This window comes from Vulpes lagopus, chromosome 4 (genome assembly GCF_018345385.1).
Source record: "Vulpes lagopus strain Blue_001 chromosome 4, ASM1834538v1, whole genome shotgun sequence".
Classification (NCBI taxonomy): Eukaryota; Metazoa; Chordata; class Mammalia; order Carnivora; family Canidae; genus Vulpes; species Vulpes lagopus.
Genome location: NC_054827.1, coordinates 68,854,658 through 68,861,810, shown reverse-complemented (window position 1 = coordinate 68,861,810; position 7,153 = coordinate 68,854,658). Strand labels below are relative to the sequence as shown.

General features: G+C 33.9%; 1 pseudogene; it reads left to right on the top strand.

Moving 5' to 3' along the window:
• The first annotated feature begins 4,726 nt into the window (after positions 1–4,726).
• LOC121490313 lies at positions 4,727–4,881 on the top strand (annotated as a pseudogene).
• The last annotated feature ends 2,272 nt before the right edge of the window (positions 4,882–7,153 follow it).

Here is a 7,153-nt window from a genome sequence, read left to right as displayed (position 1 = left end):
ATTAGCAAAATATCACCATAGTAAGTCTAGTTAATATCCATCACCACACCTAGTTATGCACATGGTACACTCAAAATAGATAATCCGGTATTAACTGTAGTCCCCATACTGGGTCTTAAATCCCCATGAGTTACCATTTTATAACTGGAAACTTGAATCTTTTGACCCTCTTTACCATTTTACTCACTCTGTACCCCCTTGCTTCGGGCAACCACCAATCTGTCCTTTATATCCATGAGCTGAGGTTTTGATTTCATTTTCCCAGATCCCACATATATGGGAGATGATATGGCATGTCTTTTTCTGAATGACTTATTTCACTTAGCATAATACTTCCAAGGTCCATACATATTGTTAATAGCTGTATAAAACTTCCTTGTGTCTACATATTACATTTTCTTTATCCCTTCATCTGTTGATAGATATTCGGGTATTTTTATGTCTTTGCTATTGTACAGAATTCTGAAAAGATCTATTTGCTAGTGTTTTCATTTTCTTTAAATTTCCATAAGTGACATGACTAGATCACACGGTAGTTGAATTTTTAATTTTTTGAGGACACTCCATACTGTTTTCTCTAGTAACCGTTTTACATTCCTACTGACCGTACATGAGGTTCCATTTTTATCCCTATCAGTTGTTTCATTGGGTGTTTTTGTGTTTATTGGTTGGTTTTGTTAGATTGGTTTTCTGATTTTGGTTTTGTTTTTTTGTGTTTTTTGTTTGTTTTGTAATTGCTATTCTAGCAGGTTTAAAGTAATAACTCATTTCAACTGTAACTTGTATTTCCCTGATGGTTATTGATGTTGAACATCTTCTTGTGCACCTGTTGGACATGTATATGGCTCAATTTGAAGATGTCTATTAAGATCTTCTATCCATTTTTAATTAGATAATTTTATGCTATTAAGTTGTAGGAGCTCTTTATCTATTTTGGATATTAGGCCCTTATTACATAAGATGTGCAAAAATTTCCTTCCATCCTATAGCTGGCCTTTATGTTTTGCTGATGGTTTCCTTGGCTGTACAGAAGCTTTTTAATTCCCTGGAATCCCAATTATTTATGCTTGTCTTGCCTTTGCTTTTAGTGTTTTACTCAAAGAGTTACCCGCAACACTGATTGCCAAGGAGCTTACTGCTATTACTATCTTATGGAAATTTTAGCGTTTCAGGTCTTAAATTCATGGTGGCTTAAAGAATTTATTTGTATGTGTAGGGTAAGGTAGTGAAGAGTATCATTCTTTGGCATGTGGTTGTCCAGTGTTCCCAGTACCATTTATTGAAAAGACTATGCCATTTCCATTGTATTTTCTTGCTGCTTTCACTGTAAACTCATTGACCATGTTTTCATGGGTTTATTCCTGGGCTGTAATTTTGATCATTTTGTCTGTTTTAATGCCAATCCCATAGTGTGTGGATTCCTACAGTTTTGTAATATAATTTAAAATCAGGCAATGTGATGCTTCCAGCTTTATTATTTCTCAAGATTGCATTGGCTCTAAGGGGTCTTCTGTGGTTCCATTAAATTTTAGAAATGTATGTTCTAGTTCTATGAAAAAAATTGCATTTATGTTCACCAGGGATACTGATCTATTACTTTCTTGTGGTGTTCAAACCTGTTTTTGTTATCAGGGTAATTCTGGCCTCATAAAAAATGAATTTGTTTCAAAAACTAGAGGAGGGAATACCTCTAATGTGAGAAGAACTGGTGTTAATTGTTCTTTGACTATTGGAAAGAATGGACTATTAAAGCGTCAGATCCTGAAATCTTATTTGTTGGGAATTTGTTGATTACGGATTACCAGTTTTTGAACTATTCAGATTTTCTACTTTCTCATGATTCAGTCGTGGAGGTCCTATGTTTTCGGGAATTTATACTTTTCTTCTAGGTTGTTCCAATTTGTTGACTATATAATTGTGGCACTTTGTTATGATCCTTTATAATTCTGTAGTATTAGTTGTTTTCATTTCTGAATTATTTTTTATGAGTCTGACTAACGGTTTTCAGTTTTATTTATCTTTTCAAAGATCAAGCTTTTGGGGGTACCTGGGCGGCTCAGCCAGTTAAGTGTCTACCTTTAACTCAGTTCATAATCCCAGTGTTCTGGGATTGAGCCTCAGATTGGGCTCCTGCCAGCCAGGAATCTACTTCTCCCTCTGCCACTTCCCCTGCTTGTGCTTGCTCTCTCTTTTAATCAAATAATAAAATTTTAAATAAAACTAAGAACTTTTTTATTTTTTAACTTTTCCATTGTCTCTTTCCTTCTACTAACTTTGGGCTTTATTCTTCTTGTGTTCTTTACTTGAGATTTTTCTAATATTTTTAAGGTAGGCTTTAACACAATGAACATCCTTTTAGAACTGCTTTTACTATATTCCATAAGTTTTGTTATATCTTATCTCCATTTACCTTTGTCTCAAGTATTTTAAAATTTAACTTTTGATTTTTTTTTCTTTAACTCATTGGCTGTTCAAACCTGTTCCTTAATAGAAATGTATTGGTGAATTTTCTATTTTTTTTTCTTGTAATTTATTTCTAGCTTCATACCAATGTATTCAGAAAAGATGCTTCATATTATTTTAATCTTAAATTTTCTAAGATTGTTTTGTGGCCTAACATATGATCTATCCTGGAGAGTGTTCCAAGAGCACTTGAGAAGAATGTGTATTTTGTGGCTTCTGGATAGTAAAGTCTTCTGGCCTGATATGTCATTTAAAGTTGATGTTTCCATATTGATTTTTCTGTCTGGATGATATCTGCATTAATGAAACTATGGTATTAAAGTCCTCTACTCTTATAGTATTGCTAGGTCTTGCTTCAGGTCTGTTAATATCTGCTTTATATATTTAGGTGCTCTTATGTTGAGTGCATAAATATTTACAGATGTTATCTCCTGACTGCTGGGTTACCTCTTCCAAGAGAATTGTACATCCTATTGAATTTTATATTTCTACTTCTCTGAATGCCATCTAAAATAGCGACTTAATTACTTGCTTGTGTCCCATCTTTTACAACTAGAAGAGAGGTTGCAAAATTAAGTGCACTACATACAACAATTGAAAACACTTAGAATATAAATGTGTGTGTTGCCTTGTGTGTATGACTAAAATTTCAGCTAAAGAGTAGTCAAAGAAATCTTTTGCAGGGGTAAAAGTTGTTTGCTTATATGTGAATAACCAGGTTATAAAACTTCTGAAACACGGCATTTGGAGTGAGCAGCTTATATTAATAGATAAAATTTTTTTGAGCTGTGTTCTCCTTTGAAAAATAAAATGAAAACTCCAACCTTAGTTTGGATGGACACTGCCAGAGAACATGCTGTTGGGCATATTCTAGTTAACTGAGATTACTTTTTTGCCCTCAGATTACTCTGACAAAGGAAAATGTGTATTGAAACAACTTGTGAGTTAATAAGGTAAAAATGGGTACAGTATTATATACTCCAATAGATACCTTTATGGAATACATGGATTCCTGTGCCATATTCAATTTAGAGACAACCCTTCTTATAATCATTTCATTATGAAAACAGTAAAAAAGCTATTGGACTTATGTTTGCCTAATACTGTATGATTTAATCACTGTCTTTCCTTTGATGGCATTTGCAACATTTTTTTAAAGTATTACTTGATTTGCTGTATGTTTGAAACTATTGAAAGTTTTTTTTTCCCCAATAAGAATTAGTACATTATGTAGCCTTGATCCTAAAGTACAAATATTTTGCCCATATCATCAGCATTATTGACCTGAGTCCCATGCATGTGGAGTTAATTGAAAATCATAAAATCTAATCTTTGTAATCTAGGAGTGTAAAAATAAAAAGATGGGCTCAGTAAACCAAAAGTTTTCATATATTCATTTCCTGCAAGTTTCCAAAGCTTTGCTAGAAAAATAAAAAATAAAGCATTACCTACAAAAAATGTTGAAGTCTATATTGGGAAAAAAAAAAGCTATACAGCAATAAGTTTAAGTTATTGTAATCTCCTTCCTTCCTCAAAGTGATATAAATCATAATGTCGATGAACCAGAGCTTCATTATTCTCTCAACATAAATAATAATGAGTTCTGGATGAGTAGGCAAGAGGATATTTATAAGACTATTTAAGTGCGTTGATTTAGAGTAGTCAGTGAGCTCATAAAAGCACAGAAGACAACTGAAGGTAAATAGCAGGAAAGAGATATGGTAATTTAACACTGGGTTATTCTTTTGATGCTTGAAGGATATATACAGCGTATGGGTAAAGAGCCAACACTGTCTCAGGAAAAGGAGGAAGTATTAGTCAAAGAGTACAGTTAGACAAGATAAATAAGTCCTAGAGATCTGTACAGAATAGCACCTCTAGTCAACATAAGAGCTACTCTTCTAGCAAACTTTTCAATATACAATATTAAGTGTTGTTACCACAATGACCAAGAATAAACATGGCAGGAGGAAACTTTTAGAGGTGATGGATATGTTAATGCATAGACTGTGGTGATGGTTTCACAGGTGGGTATTTATCTTCAAACTCCTTGAGTTGTATACATTAAATATGTACAGCTTTTTTCAAAGGTATGAATGAATGCTGAGTTGGCTAATACTTTTCAAGTCCAAGCCAGCCATCTATTAAATGGCCTGATGAATTAAACCTAGATAAGTTAATAAATTTTCTCAAATATATTTTACATATACATGAGAACAAGAGTAATTTTTGTAATTTTTTTTTTTCAAATAGAGATCCTACTAGCTTTGCGCTGTGGCAGTATCGTAGCCAATGAGGTTTACCTGAGGCGTGATTATTGCTAATTGAAAAGAGAGATCCTACTTTTGGTCTTTTTCATTCCTTCTGTAATTTCTACTCCAGATAAAGACATGACATGTTTTTGTCATAACTGTTGTTTTGTGCGACACAATATTTGTGAATTAAGGATCATAATTTATAATTTTATAGCTGAATATTTAAGAGATGAGAAACTAACCTATACATACTACTTTCTTGTTTTAAAAAAAAGAAAGCCTTCTTGAGGCTTTAAGAAATTAAGCATGGTTTCATAGTGACTGAGGAAAAAGTTGAACTTGAGCATTACTACTTTTGAATGTATGAATAAGGTCAGTTATTGAGGATTTGAATGTCCTATGGTTATTCTTCCTCAAATCCTTAAGGAAAATTTTAAAAGTTCACTTGTAATCTATAATAAATGGATCCAGAAATATCCAGAGGGGCTCCAGGGCTTTTTCAGACCACCATTTATTTCCCCAGCAAACAGTGCCTCCTATTGGGATAGGATAACTCCAGTAAAGGCTCTTCTCTCTTAGAAATGACTCTATAGACCCTTAATCATAGATTGAGTGGCTGGTTTATAATTCAGCAGTTGTTGACCTGAGGAAAAAAAAAATGCCTATATTTGAATCTAGGACCCTGCATAAGCAGTACTGGTACCTTCATGCATATCAGAAGCAAAGGTGGTGTGGCACAAATTCATGATAATGAACCTTGTATTAACAGTATATAAATAGATATGGCCAGAATTCTCTTCAGTTGACAAGTTTAAAGCATACGCATGGGGCAGCTGGGTGGCTCAGTGGTTGAGCATCTACCTTTGGCTCAGGTTGTGATCCCAGGGTCCTGGGATGGAGTCTGGCATCAGGCTCCCTGCCTGCTTCTTCCTCTGCCTATTTCTCTGTGTCTCTCTTGAATAAATAAATAAAATCATTTAAAAAAATCATAGGAAAAATATAATGGAGGCCCCATATGGAAAACTAATCTTAATAATTTAAAATGAAACATTTTTATTAATGTACATGTCTATAAATATGAAATTAATACTCCTCATCTTACAGAGAACTCAAATAAGGTTCTAAGAATCCCATGCCATATAGGCCTCTGCTGATACTAAGTTACTGGGACCACACACAATTCACTAACAAGTCATACAACCATGAAAGGGTAACTTTTTTTTTTTTCTGTAAAATAACCCAGAAGGAATTAACAGGCTGAAAGAGTATTCATAATGTGGAAAACACATCCTTAGGTATGAGAAATCAAAACTTTTTTTTTCATTGAGTAGTGAAAAAAAATCAAAAGAAAGAAAAACACAAGCAGTAAATCAAAATCTTTTTTTAAATGAATTTTCTATTACAAAGCAAATTCCTAGTCAGAATATTAAACCTACAACAAAATTACCAAGGTATTTATCAATAAGAAGTATTACCTCAAGAGCTCTGTGTTGGTTTCCTATTAGTGCTGTAACAGATTACCATAAATTAATTCTCTGGTAGTTCTGGAAGTCAGAAGTCTGAAATGGTTTACACAAGGCTAAAATATCAATGTCATTTGGTATCTATTTTTTCTGAAGGCTCCAAGGAAGAATCCATTTGCTTATCTTTTTCAACTTCTAGAGGCTGCCCTGTATTGCTGGGTTGTAGTCCCACATCAGACAAATATGTTTCCATTAGATGAATCTGATTGTGACTCTTCTGACTTTTTCTTAGAAGAACCCTGGTGATGGCACTAAGGTTAGATAATCCAGGATAGTATCCCATCTCAAGATCCTAAATGCAATCAAATTTAAAAAAAATAAATAAATAACTCTTTTGCCACGCAAGATAACATTCACAGATCTAAAGATCAGAAGTGGTCACCTTTGGGATACCATTACTCTGCCTACCACAAGCTCATCGCACTGCTTATTATGGAAAACAAAATGGTACCCTAGAGTGTTATACAGGGAAAAAGTGCTGGATCTAAGCTCTGGCTCCGCTAGTATCTACCGGACACCTTGTGACAACTTCTATACATCACTGATTCTACATGTGTCTCCTTTTTCTAAGCAGTATAATCAAATGAGGTAACCTAGTGAAAGCATTCTGCAAAGTATAACCTCATTTATAAAAAGAGGTAGGGCTTTATTCTGAGCTGCACCACTAGTATATCTGGGCCTCTTCTCGTTTTCAAATGTAGTTTGGGACTAGAACTAATAGATAATTAGGCAATCCATCCAGCTGTGAAGTTCTGTTTTTAAAATACATGAATGAGGACCATTTTTTAAATATAATCTACATTTTAAAGCTATTTGCAGTACTTCCAGTCCAAATTTGTTGCTGCTATGATTGAACATTTGCATCTGTGAATGAACACATTCAGAAGAGAGAGCCTACTACCTTCAAAGCTG